Source organism: Saimiri boliviensis, chromosome 2, assembly GCF_048565385.1.
Source record: "Saimiri boliviensis isolate mSaiBol1 chromosome 2, mSaiBol1.pri, whole genome shotgun sequence".
Lineage (NCBI taxonomy): Eukaryota > Metazoa > Chordata > Mammalia > Primates > Cebidae > Saimiri > Saimiri boliviensis.
Genome location: NC_133450.1, coordinates 60,033,970 through 60,049,179, shown reverse-complemented (window position 1 = coordinate 60,049,179; position 15,210 = coordinate 60,033,970). Strand labels below are relative to the sequence as shown.

The following is a 15,210-nucleotide window of genomic DNA, read 5'->3' as shown; positions in this document are numbered from 1 at the left end:
CCTAATTTTATCTAATCTTTGTGGAATTTCACATCACTCATCAGTTTTTTTTATCTTTAAAGTTGTCTCTGTGATTGATTTTTACCCTCTTCTTTATATCTGGTCACTCTTTTTGCATTTGTGCAAATGTATGGAATACATGAGAAAATTTTTTACATGTATATAAGTCATAGTGATAAACTCAGGATATTTAGGGTGTCTAATACTTAAATATAATACGTTTTAAGTATAGTCATCCAACTCTGCTACCAGGCATTATTTCTCCTTCTCCTGCTTTTCCTCCTCCTCCTTCTCCTCCTCTTTATTTTCCTCCTTCTTCTTCTTCCTTCTTACTTCTTCCTCCTTCTCCTTCTTCTTCCTCCTACTCCTCCTCTTCCTCTTCCTTTCTTTCTTTCTTTCTTTTTTTGAGATGACATCTCACTCTTCCACCCAGGCTGGAATGCAGTGGCATGATCTTCACTTATTGTAACCTCCGCTTCCTGGGTTCAAGTGATTCCCCTGCCTCAGCCTCCCGAGTAGCTAGGATTGCAGGCATATACTACCATGCTCAGCTACTTTTTGTATTTTTAGTAGAGACAGGGTTTCACCGTGTTGGCCAGGATGGTCTCAAACTCCTGACCTCAACTAATCGGCCCACCTCAGCCTCCCAAAGTGCTGGGGTTACAGGTGTGAGCCACTGCACCCCGCCTGAATTTATTTCTTCTATCTTACTGTATGTTTGTACTCTTTAACCTACTTCTCTTCATTCTTCCTTTCCTGCCTTGTTCACCTTTCTCAGCCTCTGTTTTCTGTTTTTCTACTCTACTTCCATGCATTCAAATTTTTTAGCTCCCACATGTAAGTTAGAACATGTAATATTTGTCTTTTTGTGCATGGCTTATTTCTCTTAAGATAGTGACCTCCAGTTTCATCCATGTTGCTGCAAATGACATGATTTTAATATTTTTTAATGGCCAAATAGTATTTCATTGTCTGTAAATACCACATTTTCTTTATCCAATCATTTGTTCATGGGCACTTTGGTTGATTCCATGTGTTTGCTATAGTGAATAGTGCTGCAATAAGCATGCAAATGCAGATATCACTTTGATATGTGGATTTCATTTCCCTTGGGTAGATGCCCTGTAGTGGAATTGCTGGATCAAGTGGTTAGTTTTTTTGTGAAATCTCTGTATGTTTTCCATAGTGACGATACTAGTTTACATCCCTACCAACGGAGTGTAAGTTTCTTTTTTCTCTGTTACCCTCACCAACATTTGTTATTTTTGTCCTCTCAATAATAGCCATTCTGACTGGGATGAGATGATATCTCACTGTGGTTTTGATTTGCATTCCTCTGATGATTCCTATTGCTGACCATTTTCTCATATACGTGTTTGTGTGTCTTCTTTTAAGAAATGTTTATTCGTGTACTTTGCCTACTCTTTAATGGTACTATTTATCTTTGTCCTTTTGAGTTGTTTGAGTTTCTTATGTATTTTGGATATTAGTCCCCGGTTGGATGAATAGTTTGCAAATATTTTCTCTCATTCAATATGTTGTCTCTTCATCGTTAATTATTTCTTTTGCTATGTAGAAACTTTTTAGTTTAAGACCTGTTTGTCTATTTTTGTTTTTGTTTACTGTGCTTTTGAGGTATTAATCATAAATTCCTTGCATAAACCAATTTCCAGGAAAGTTTTACTTAGGTTTTCTCCTAGTATTTTTATAGTTTGGGGTCTTACATTTGAGTGTTTAATCCATTTTGAGTTGATTTTTTTTTTATATATTGCGAAAGAAAAGGGTTTGTTTCATTCATCTGTATATGGTTATTCAGTTTTCCTAGTACCATACTTTGAAGAGGGCATTCTGTCACCACCCAGAGCTTCTTGTCGGCTTTGTCAAAGATCAGTTAGCTGCAAATATGTAGATTTATTCCTAGTTTCTCTATTCTGTTCCATTTGTCTATATGTCTCTTTTTATAGCAATACCATACTGTTTTGGTTACTATAGCCTTGTATTATATTTTGAAGTCAGGTAATATGATGCCTCAGCTTTGTTCTTTTTGCTCAGGATTGCTTTGGCTATTTTGCCTCTTTTTTGATTCTCTATGAATTTTAAGATTTTTTTTTTTCTATTCTGTGAAGCCAAATTTTTGATAGGGATGGCATTGAATCTGTAGATTGCTTTGGGAAATGTTGTCATTTTATTGATATTAATATTATTGTAATATTAATGTAATATTATTGATATTATTCTTCTCATCCATAAGCATAGGATTTTTTTCCATTTGTTTGTGTCACCTTTAATTTCTTTTGCAGTGTTTTGTAGTTTCCTTGCAGAGATCTTTTATCTCTTTAATTATATTTACTTCTAGGTATTTTATATTTTTTATAACTATTGTAAATGGGATTACCTTCTTGATTTCTTTCTTGACTAGATAACTATTAGTATATAAAAATGTCACTGTTTTTTTTTATGCTGGTTTTATATCCTTAAACTTTACTGCATTCATTTATCCAGTCTAACACTTTTTTGGTGACGTCTTTAAGTTTTTCTAGATACAAGATATCATGAAAAAATAGGGACAGTTTGTCTTGCTCTTTTCCAATCTGTATGCCTTTTATTTCTTTCTCTTGGCTGATTGCTTTGGCTAGGACTTCTAGTACTATGTTGGATAGGAGTTGTAAAAGTGGGCATCCAGAACCAGTGTTCTAGTTCTGAGAGGAAAGGCTTTTAACTTTTTGCCATTCAGTATGATATTAGCCATGAGTTTATCACACATTGCCTTTATTGTTTTGAGATATGTTCCTTCTATGCCTAGTTATTAAGAAGTTTTTTTTTAATCAAGAAAGTATGTTGAATTTTATAAAATGTTCTTTCTACATCTAATAAGGTGATCATATGGTTTTTGTCCTTCATTCTGTCGATGTGATGTATCTCATTTATTGATTTGCATATGCTGAACTATTATTGCATCCCTGAAATAAAGCCTAATTGATAATGGTGTATTATCTTTTTGATGTGCTGTTGGTTTCAGTTTCCTTGTATTTTGTTGAGGATTTTTGTATCTGTGTTCATTAGGAACACTAGCTTGTAGTTTTCTCTTTTTGTTCTATTCTTTTCTGGTTTTGGTATCGGGGTGATACTGGCCTCATAGAATAATCGGGAGAATTGCCTCTTACTCTGTTTTTCAGAATAGTTTCAGGAGAATTGATATTACTTTTTCTTTGTATGTTTTTCAGAATATGACTATGAATTCATCAGGTCCTGTTTCATTGTTGTTGTTGTTGGGAGAGCTTTTATTATTGAGTCAGTCTTGCCACTTGTTTTTGGTCTGTTCACGTTTTCTATCTTTTCCTGATCCAATCTTTGTAGGTTGTATGTTTACAGGAATTTATCAGTTTCCTCTAGGTTTTCCAGTTTGTCAATGTTTGGTTATTTATAGTCTCTGATGAGACTTAATCTTGTAAACGATCATGTAATCCTAGCCACAGGAGAGTCCCTTGACCATCCCAAGCCCTGAAACTGACATAGGAAGTTGATGGGAGACCAAGGAACAGAGCTGCTCCAGGGAGGGGGCTCCCACACCATTTACAAGACCTAAGAAGCCGTTTTCAGGAAGGTACCATTTTCAAAGCTAGCCTCTCATAAACTACACATTGTCCTACAGGCCAGCAGCACCAACACTGAGATGTTACAAAAGCTCAAGCTATCACTGCTGGGCTGAGGAGTGAGATGGGAGCATTCTCACAGCCCGGGCTGAGAGGCAAGCAAGTCATGAGCTGCAGCAGCCAGTGCCAGGAGGCGAGTGCTGCCAAGACAGGCGACTGGCAAGTGAGTGAATAGAATATGAGTTGCTGGTGGGACTTGGTTGTGAGCTGGATGGGGGCTCCTACAGATGTGTTGGGGAACAAGCTAAGCATCAGCTACCACTGCCAGGGTGGGGAGTGAACACCCCAGGCTGGGGCATGAAAGGAACATGCATTCCCTACCCACTGGCCCAGGCTGTTGCCACAAAGATATCCACACCCTCTCCAGTGGTGGGGCCTCGGCATGGCTGCTACTGTCACTCACACAAGCACTTAGCCTGAAGCCTAAGGATTACCTTGCCCACCACAGCTGGTGCCTGCTCTCACCACTGAAGGGACTGAGAACAGCTCTCTGAGCCTTGCTTTGCTCCTTCACTTCCCCCACCTTAACAGAACAGGATCTCAACTGCTGCCTCCTCAGCTGACCTACCTGCAAGCACCACCTGCAGGACTGGAGACTTCCCCACCCAGCACATCATATCTACTGCCAACATGAACACACACCACTCAAGACGCAGAGAATCATCACACTACTGCTCTGCCATCACTCATGCTATGCTGGCTGCCAGGTGATTCAGAACACACTCTATGACCCAGTCCACTGCCACCACTACCAGCATCTGAGCAAGCCACCTGGAGGCCCAAAAATCAGGCCTCTGGTATCCACAAGTACAGATGGCACCATACATCACCCTGGGGCACAAAGATGGGCATATGCAACCCACCACTGTCATCACTGGGGCCTGTAGGCTGACCCACTGTCATCTTAGTCTCCAGCAGAACCTCACCACAAGACCTAAGAAGCTAAGGAAGGTGCCATTTTCAAAGCTGACCTCTGATAAACTGCACACTGTTCTACAGGCCAGCAGCACCAAGACTGAGACATTGCAAAAGCTCAAGCTATCACTGCTAGGATGAGGAGTGAGATGGGAGCATTCCCACAGCCAGGGCTAAGAAGCAAGGAAGACATGAACTGCAGCAGCCAGTGCTAGGAAGCAGGTGCTACACTAATAGCTGCACCCCACCCACACAGATATCACCAATGCAGTTTAAGAAATCAGAAATCATACAAATCATCCAAGTCAAAGAAATCATACAAAAACTACATTACTGCATACACTCCGAATTAAAGCCAAGGTACCTTACCACCACACTGGGCCTGATATGTTTAAGATGTAATGTCTGTCTTGCTGTTGCTGGCCTGTAGGACAGTGTGCAGTTTACGAGAGGCTAGCTTTGAAAATGGCACCTTCCTGTAGCTTCTTAGGTCTTCTAAATGGTGTGGGAGCCCCCTCCCTGGAGCAGCTCTGGACCTTGGTCTCCCATCAACTTCCTATGTCACTTTCAGGGCTTGGGATTGTCAAGAGGCTCTCCTGCAGCTAGGATTGCATGATCTGGTGGTGGGGTTGTGGGCTGCTAAAAGTCTCTCACTCACCCTTTCCTCATGTTGGTAAGTCACTTCCAGCTCCTAGCCAGTTCTCACCAGGGATGCTGCCTCTCTCATTCCTTCCCCACTCTTGGTTTTTCCTGTCTCTTCTGTGTTGAACATCAGCATTCTGTCTTGGATAACATATATGAAGTGTGACTGTCTATACACTATTCCAGTTCTTCTAAGTGGAGCCACAAAATCATCTTATGATTTTACTCAAGCATCTTAAACCTTTCTCCACTATTTGATTAGTCTTCTATTATGTATACTTTCCCTTCCCTCAAAAATTGATATTTTAAGTGGTTCTAAGTTCTATTCTTTACACATTCTTTTTAAAATTTATTTTTAATTCACTGTATTTATTTTTCTTGTGTTTTACACATTCTAACTCCCCATACAAACCATCCATTCTTTGGCTTCAGTGTTGCCTATTTGCAAGTGACTTCCAGAACTGTATTTATGACTTTTCTGCACTCTGCAGGCTCACATTTTAAAGGTATACCGCAGAAATAAAATGAAAATAACTGGGGCTGATGGCAGGCACCTGTAGTCCTAGCTACTTGGAAGGCTAAGGTGGGAGAATCGCTTGCACCTTGGAGGCGAAGGTTGCAGTGAGCTGAGATCATGCCACTGCACTCCAGCCTGGGTTAGAGAGTGAGACCCCACCTTAAAAAAATATTGAAATAAAATGAAATTGAGAGTCAAGTAGACTCTAATGATTTTCAAAGATGTTTCAGAGATCGATTTTGAAACTAGTATCAGACCCTCAAACAAACATCATTTTCTCTTCTTTGTATAGTTGTACAAAGACTGTACTTTGAGTTCAGTCTTTTCATTTATTCTCTTTGTCATCTTTAGAAGTCACAAATGAACTTCCTGAGATATTTGCTTGGGTTGGGTAGATCCTCCCTAACTACCGTAGTTAATAAATATGACAAGATTTTTTAAAGTAAGATAAATCTTATCTTTTGAGTACTAACATTTATTGAATGCTTACTATGTGCAAAGCATCTTACTTTGCTTAAATAACCTCTATTAATTTGTAATTTTTTTTTCTTTTGAGATGGAGTCTCTCTGTGTCACCCAGACTGGAGTACAGTGGAGTGATCTTGGCTCACTGCAATTGCCTTCTGGGTTCAAGCATTTCTCTTGCCTCAGCCTCCAGAGTAGCTGGGATTACAGGCACACACAAACCTGCCTGGCTAATTTTTGTATTTTTAGTAGAGACAGGGTTTCACCATGTTAGTCAGGCTGGTCTTGAACTCCTGACCTCAAGTGATCCACCTGCCTTGGCCTCCCAAAGTGCTGGGATTCCAGACATGAGACAGTTTGTAATTTCTTGAAGATGGAAGTGAAGCTCAGGAAAATTACTTATTCAAGGCCAGTGACAGACACAGACTCAATGTCTGCTCTTTGCTTTCAAAGATTGAGCTGTCACCCATTAGTCCACCTTGCCTCTTACTGTGCAGAAAGAGAAATCAGGTAAGCAGCCCATTCAAGTATTGCCCCCCATACGTCTTCTTTTTCTCTCTGGTTATGTTAAATATTATAGCTTTTTCTTGAACTTGAGTAGTAATGAACAAACAGGATCTGCCCTTGTATAACAGTCCATTTCTGGTTTTTGCAGATTTTTAAATGCCAGCCATAGTTTAAGTATAAAACTCTCCATATTAACCAGTAGGGGTCTCTGTCAACATTAATGGGGGCATCTTTTTTTTTTCTGCCAGATGCTACAGGCAGTTGATCAGGAAGTGGGCCAAGCCTCCACCCTCATGTATTGTTAACTGAGTTTGTATACAACCTGTAAGATACTGGTATGATGTAGTAGAGGCAACCCCAGAGTGGATGGGAAGGGCCTGTCTGAAAAAGGGGAAATCTTAAGTTGCATGTAATTTAATGTCTGTAAGAACTAGAATATACCACTGTAGGGAGAACAAATAACCTCCTTTTTGGAGAAAGGTGAATGAAATTCAATAGAATTCAATAGAATTGAATGACACCTAAAATAGAATCATGGCCAAAAAGAATTTTGAAGAAAGAGAAAGAGACAATCTACCAATGTACTCATATTTCTTGAAAAGTTACCAATATTTATCGACCATCAAGTATACCAAATTGGAATAATACATTTGTGAAAAACATTGGTTTTTGTTCTGAGTGCTTGAGGCTTCTATTGCTGTTATTATCACTGTCATTTTGGGGAATGATTGTAGAGGTAGGTTAAAGCACTTTGGGGTAAACTGCAAAATCTCTTCAGAGATTTGAGAATGAGCAGCATTATTTTGGAGATTCCCCCTCGGGCAGCACATTTGATTGGCTAGTTTTTATCACAGTGGACATTCATATCTCAAAGATTACTATTCTGTACTTGTGTGGACCTATAGATGGCGCTGTCTTCCTATAATTTGAGTGATTTTCTTTTTCTTTTTAAACGGAAAAGCTTTCTGCAGATACAGTTAAATCTAGAAGTATGTTAACTACTGATTAGATTCCACCATTGCAAAGCATCTTGGCCTTGCATAGATCATAGAGAATTCTACACTTGAAAAATACAGACTGTACTTTGGGAATTAATTTTTCTTTTAATTATTCTTACCTGTGTATGGAAAAATAGATTTATGTATATGAGTAAGAAAGAGGGATGGAAGAAACTGTTTTTATTTATATAATATTTATTTTCTTTACAGTTGTTCTTGCTATAAAATTTGTATTAGAGTCCTGGATCAGATAGAAATCATTGATAAGCTTAGCTTAAATGTTATAATTGCTGTAGATCTTAGAGATTATCTGAAATTCCTAGATTCCATAATTGTGTTTTTCAAAGTTCTTAGGGCTAGGGTATGTATTATAATAATAATAAATTATAAACATCTGTGAGTAGGAGCTATAATGTAAAACGCATAGTTTTTATTTATGTATCTGAGATTCAAATGCCATTTCTTGTTTTAATTCAGTGGCCTTTAACATAAGAAATTGGGTATATGTATAAATAATATACTTTTCTTAAATATATGCTCTAAACAGGATTTTTTTCCCATCAATTCTGCTCCTTTTGTAAGGAAATTTTTAAAAGTATAATACATACTGTGTCGTGGATTTAGTTTATGAATGGGAAATGCCAGAAGTACTTGCTTCTGTAAGCAAACTTTTAACCACAAGATGGCACTATAACTTTCCCATGTCCTTAAAAACATTTTTTAGTTAAATGATTACTGAATTAAATTACTTTTTTCTCTCTCAGTGAGAAATGTATACAGCTAAGGAATTTTAGGATCATTCTAAGGAGGATGAATATTGAAGATAATGTACTAAATATAAGAAATATTAAAGACCATTTAGCGATTATTCATTTTTATTTTTTTGAGTCCCACTATGTGAGTCATTCTGAGTCAGCCCAGGCTGGAACCCAGTGGTGCTGTCTCAGCTGATTGTAACCTCCACCTCCTGGTTCAAGCGATTCTCTTGCCTCTGCCTCCTGAGTAGCTAGGACTATAGACGGCTGCCACCATGTCTAGCTAATTTTTGTATTTTTAATAGAGATGGGGTTTCAGCTTCCCAAAGTGCTAGGATTACAGGTGCGAGCCACGGTGCCCAGCCCTAGTGAATTTTTTTAGAGCAGTTTTTAGTTGCCCTAAAAAAACATTTACTTTATATTCTTTAAAGTTGAAATAAGAATATGATATGAAAATGGTAAGCAACTTCGTTTTACAGAGCAATATAGTTTCATTGTTTTTGCCCAATTAAGCATTAAGAAAGTGATAATACATTTTCTGTTTCTTTGATGTGTTCATGGACATCTGCATTGGTGTATACCTTCAGTTTTGAGCTCATTACTGGAGATTAGAAGTTCAAAGAAGCAAGGAAGGGAAGAAGAAGAGAGAAAAATAGAGACACTGGCATCTAAGTTAAAAAAAAAAAAAAAAAAAAAACAGTGGTAATAATGATGTTTATTTGATTCTGTTGGCTTCACATCTTCCATAGCCAAAGAATGGATCATCTGGGCTGGGCACGGGTGGGTCACCCTGTAATCCCAGCATTTAGGGAGGCCAAAGTGGGGAGAATTGCTTGAGCCCCGGAGGTTGAGGCTATAGCGAGCCATCATTTGTTCACTCAATTTAGATATTTAAATAGACATAATCCAGCATTGTATATACTGATGTTTCCATTGGTGTGCTTACATAATATGTAGTATTCCATTTCACTCTGCAAAGAGGCTTTTCACAAACATCTATTTTACTTTTCCTTGATGTTTTTGTGATTAGTTTAAAAGAGTTCATTGGATCTATTTTTTTTTAAGTCTTGTGAAGAGTGAACCCCTCTAAGGAAGAGACTAAATTATGTTTATTTTGTATCTCCAGGCCTACTACAGTGCTTAGAATATAGTAGCTGCTCAATAAATATATATTTATTCAATATATTTGCCACAAAGCAATTCAATTTCCCTGAGACCTGTTTTATTTATATATCCCTGTCTAACCATACAGAAATATGACAGAGATAAAGAAAATAATCTTCTGATTTAGATGCCAAATACTTTGACCTCTTTCATAGCATCTTATTTTGCTGATGGTAGAGAGAATGTTTTTTGTAAGAATCATGGTTTCTCAGAGCAACACTTAAGACAAAACATCTGTGTTTTGACCTATGGTGTATCTAAATGAAGATGATCATTTAGATGATCATACTAATTAGCATACTATTTAGCATAAATAGTATGATTTGCTTTCTATAATACTTAACTGACATACAATCAGTATAAAATGCACAATATGTAGCTACACACAGAAATATTTTTTACTTTATTAACTCGGCGACATCTTTTACTTTTCATTATTTATATAAGTTAGAAATATATATCAGTGTTATAAAATCATATTTGTGGGCAAGTTGAATGAAAAAAGTCTCACAGTTACCTTATGTAGGACAAACATATAAACAAAATGCATAAGGAAAAAAAGGGCTGGGAGTGTTGGCTTATGCCTGTAATCCCAGCGCTTTGGAATGCCCAGGTGGACAGATCACTTGAGATCAGGAGTTTGAGACTAGCCTGTCTAACATGGAGAAACCCCTCTCTACTAAAAATACAAAAATCAACCAGGCATGGTGGTGGGTTATAATCCCAGCTACTCAGGAGGCTGAGGCAGGAGAATTGCTGAACCCAGGAGGAGAAGGTTACAGTGAACCGACATCACGCCACTGCACTCCAGCCTGGACAACAGACTTGAGACTCCATCTCAAAAAATAAAAAGGTAATATATTTACCATGTATGAGAAAAAAGTGTGGTCTCATGTAATGCCCTAAACGTATATGTCATGTTTTAAAAATCTGTAGTTTTAGGTGAGTTTGAGATCAGGATGCATTTCCCCCTAGAACAATGTTATGCAGTTCATATACAAGCCACAAAAATCTTCTTCCCTTTTTTAAAACCAAAATAAGTATGTAATAACAGCTCTCAGCCCTGGGGCAGTTAGGATTCCTAAGCCTGAACATAGGGTCCTCTGTACTTCCCTGAAGGTTTTAAGAGCTCTAACTGGTGGAGAATGAGATAGAGATATTCAAATGTGGAGATAGTGTGGTGGCTTCTCCTTGACAATGAGATAGGAAGGTGCCAACAGCCAAGAAGGAAACGGTGACAGAGGGCGAGGAGGGCCATTTGAGTAGGGAGGGCCTCACATTTCACAGAGGGATTTTTTTTTATGGAGTCTCACTCTGTTGCCCAGGCTGGAGTGCAGTGGCACGATCTCAGCTCACTGCAGCCTCTGCCTCCCAGGTTCAAGCAATTCTCTGCCTCAGCCTTCCAAGTAGCTGGGATTATAGTCATTTGCCACTATGGCTGGCTAATTTTTTTGTATTTTTAGTAGAGACGGGATTTCACCATCATGGCCAGGCTGGTTTTGAACTTGTGACCTTGTGATCCACCTGACTCAGCCTCCCAAAATGTTGGGATTACAGGTGTGAGCCACCATGCCCAACCTCATTCATAAATTTAAATTTTTGTTATTTCTTTCGAATACGGCCAGATATAAAGTCATTGCCTGTGTCATTGAAATTGTGTCTGTTAAAAGAATTACTATGTGAAATGTAAGCCCTTAAACTAAATTTTAATAACCCTGTTAATTGTCATTTCTTTATTTTTTATAATAATATCTTGAGAGTTCCCAAAGAATAGAAGAGTCTTGGGTCTCTTTCAGCCTCCAAGAGGCTCTAGTCCTGGGAGATAAAAGTGAATGTGTTCTAGAGGGTCTCACTCTAGTGTTTCCTAGTACGTATTTGTGCAATGAATAAATGGATGGAGGGCAAACAGTCAGACAGCAGAGAAGAACCCACGGGCATGTGCAAACCAAAGAGCTGGGAATAAGGAGGCACTAAGGTTAGAGAAAATGAGAGCTGATCATTAGTATGTACAGGTTGTTGTATTTTTTAGATGGAGTCTCGCTCTGTCACCAGGCTTGAGTGCAGTGGCATGATCTTGGTTCACAGCAACCTCCGCCTTCCGGGTTCAAGCAGTTCTCCTGCCTCTGCCTCCTGAGTAGCTGGGACTACGGGTGCCCGCCACCATGCCCAGCTAATTTTTGTATTTTTAGTAGAGACGGGGTTTCACCATGTTGACCAGGCTGGTCTTGAACTCCTGACCTCGTGATCTGCCCACCTCAGCCTCCCAAAGTGCTGGGATTACAGGCATGAGCCACTGCGCCCTGCCAGATGCCAGCATTTTTTATGTTTTGTACAGCTTATATGAATCTATGTATTCTTACATTTGAGTAAATATGAGACGTCACACTTTTCATATATATTTTATTAACATTGCATAGCTAACAGCCACATATTAAATTAAAAGAAGATATTCTAGTTTTTAAATTTTATTGATCTGTAAGTAGCATTGACATGTTTAATTAAGAATGAATGCATAATACTAATTGTTGAATAAACAATGTAAAATAATGAAATCATTTATTATATATTAAAACATGTTCTTTTCAGTAGACTATTAGCTTCATGAAGGTAATACTCTTGGTCTGGGCTGAGTATGTTGGCTCAGGCCTGTAATCCCAGAACTTTGGGAGGCTGAGGCAGGTGGATCCCATGAGGTCAGAGTTAGAGACCAGCCTAGGTAACATGGTGAAAACCCGTCTCTACTAAAAATACAAAAGTTGGCTGGGCATGGTTCCATGCACCTGTAGTCCTACCTACTTAGGGGTGGGGGTGTTGAGGTGGGAGGATTGCTTGAGCCCAGGAGATCAAGGCTGCAGTGAGCCTCATTTGTGCCACTGCACTCCAGCCTGGGTTACAGAGCAGCACCCTTTAAAAAAAAAAAAAAAAAGGAAGAAAGAGGGAAACTCTTGGTTTGTTTGATACTCTGCTGTATCCCCATTGCCTAAGAGAACCTGGCAAAGGACAGGTACTTAATAAACATTTGTCGAATGAATAGATGAATGAATAAATGTCAAGTGTTTTGTTTCCCAATTTTTAATGTTAATTAATTTAAAACTTCTAAACTTTTCATCAGGATGATAGAGAAGATATTTCCTAAGCAATCAGAAAGAGTGGGTGCTGTTTCCTTCTTGCCCAGTGTCATTGATGATGAGGAGAATCATTGCTGCTTGTCTGTTACCAAATTGAGACATTACCCTAGGAACCGAATGCTGTTAAAGATGTGCTATTCGATTCCATTTTATTCCTAACGGCTGCAAAGATAAATAAAAAAGGGCCCTAGTTTTCTTGGCTTAGTTACTCTAAGTAGGAGTCAATCCAAGTCCCATTGATTCTGCAAACGTAGATACTTGTCTTCCTGAATTTCATTGTGTGTAGATGGAGACCTGTTTTTTCCCCAACACCTGGCTTTCCATGTATAGTTATAAGAAGTACAGAGTATCTGATTGTTGAGTTGCTTACAGTTTGGAAGTAGGTTCATCTTCTTTTTTTTTTTTTTTTTTTTTTAATTACACTCTCTTTTTTTAAAATTTTTAAATTTAATTTAATTTTTTTATTATTTTTTATTGCATTTTAGGTTTTGGGGTACATGTGAAGGACATGCAAGATTGTTGCATAGGTACACACATGGCAGTGTGGTTTGCTGCCTTCCTTCCCCTCACCTGTATCTGTCATTTCTCCCCATGCTATCTCTTCCCACCTCCCCACTCCCCCGTCCCTCCCCCATTTCTCCCCAACGGACCCCAGTGTGTAGTGCTCCCCTCCCTAGGTTTGTCTTCTAAAGCTAAAATGCCACTGTGTTAGTTGTATTTTTTTCCAACCCATCTTTCTACTTTTCCCACATGCCCTCAGGGGTACCTGAGTCAATCCCACACATGTGGCAGTCATATGACAGGGGACTAATTCAGTGGGGTCATAGCAACATAATCTTAATTTTCTGTTCTCGTCTATTAAATTCCTACTGTGGTCTCCCAAAGAGTTATTTAGCTCATCTGTGTGTGTGTGTTTCTGTGTGTGTGTGTGTGTGTGTGTGTGTGTGTGTGTGTATTTTAATAGTTCCCTCTACCCTACAAAGAGAATAGGGGTAAATCTGGGCACACAGGCATGGAGTCCCAGCTACTCCTGAGGCTAAAGCATGAGGATTGCTTGAGCCGAGGAGTTCGACTCCAGCCTGGGCAACATAGCAAGACCCCATCTCTTAAAAAAATAGAGAATAGAGGTAAGATAAGAAGGCAGTGTTCTATAGGGATTCTGATGTCCTACTGCCTGATATCAGATCCCAACTCTTACTTACTAGCTGTGTTACCTTGAGCAGGCAGCTTAACATCTCTGTGCCTCACCCATAAAATAGAGATAATGCCATCTACTTCATAGGTTATTGGAAGGGTCATATGGGTTGAGGCATGTAAAGTGCCTAGAATTGTGACCAGCGGGCCGGGCGCCATGGCTCAAGCCTGTGATCCCAGCACTTTGGGAGGCCGAGGCGGGTGGATCACAAGGTCAAGAGATCGAGACCATCTTGGTCAACAAGCTGAAATCCCATCTCTACTAAAAATACAAAAAATTAGCTGGGCATGGTGGCGCGTACCTGTAATCCCAGCTACTCAGGAGGCTGAGACAGGAGAATTGCCTGAACCCAGGAGGCGGAGGTTGCGGTAAGCCGAGATCGTGCCATTGCACTCCAGCCTGTGTAACAAGAGCAAAACTCTGTCTCAAAAAAAAAAAAAAGAAAAAAAAAAAAAAAAAAGAATTGTGACCAGCATTTACTGAATGCTCAGTATTAGTTATTAATGGAGAAGGAAAACATACGAGTTGTTAAGAATCTTCCAAACATTAAAAAACATAAAAACAGGCTGGGTGTGGTGGCTGATGCCTGTAATACCAGCACTTTGGGAGGCCAAGGTGGGCTAATTGCTTGAACTCAGGAATTCAAGACTAGCATGGGTAACATGGCAAAACCCCATCTCCACTAAAAAAAAAAAACAAAAAAACCCAAACAAAAAACTTATTCACATATGAGTGACATGTTATATAAATATATGCATATATGCTAACTATAATTCCTTTTCATATTTATAATATAAACAGTATTTCTGTTTACATTCGAAAAACCGTATCCTATTTCACTTGACTACTGATTTGGAGCAGTAGCATTTTGTTTTGTGCTGGAACTTGGATATCATTAACATGATCTTTTTCACCTGATGAAGTTTTCTTTCCTCCCGCCACCCCCCAGAATAAAGTCGTTACTTTGCTTCTGGAGACTTCCTTTCCAATATTCCATAGTGAGTCCATGGGGTGGTTCTTAACTAATATTCTAGTAGTCACTCTATCAAATAATTTGGTTCACTCTGCTCCTCTAAACCTACATTTTTTTAAAAAGAAGAAAATTTTATGTGTGTATTTATTCTATTTATCATTCATAGTAACTTTTGTGGTGTTAAATTGCATAACATCTTTTGAAACAAATTTTATCAATCGTCATTAACTGAGATAAGTAATACAAAGACCTTGTCTTTAATTTAAATAAATCACTTCCATATTTCACCTCAGTGGTA

At 38.8% G+C, this 15,210-nt stretch overlaps 1 protein-coding gene across 4 annotated transcripts in view; it reads left to right on the top strand.

Annotated features, from left to right (window-relative positions):
* Positions 1–15,210, top strand: part of SLC25A21 (solute carrier family 25 member 21) — a 512,298-nt gene that overhangs the window by 10,207 nt on the left and 486,881 nt on the right. The window lies entirely within an intron of this gene.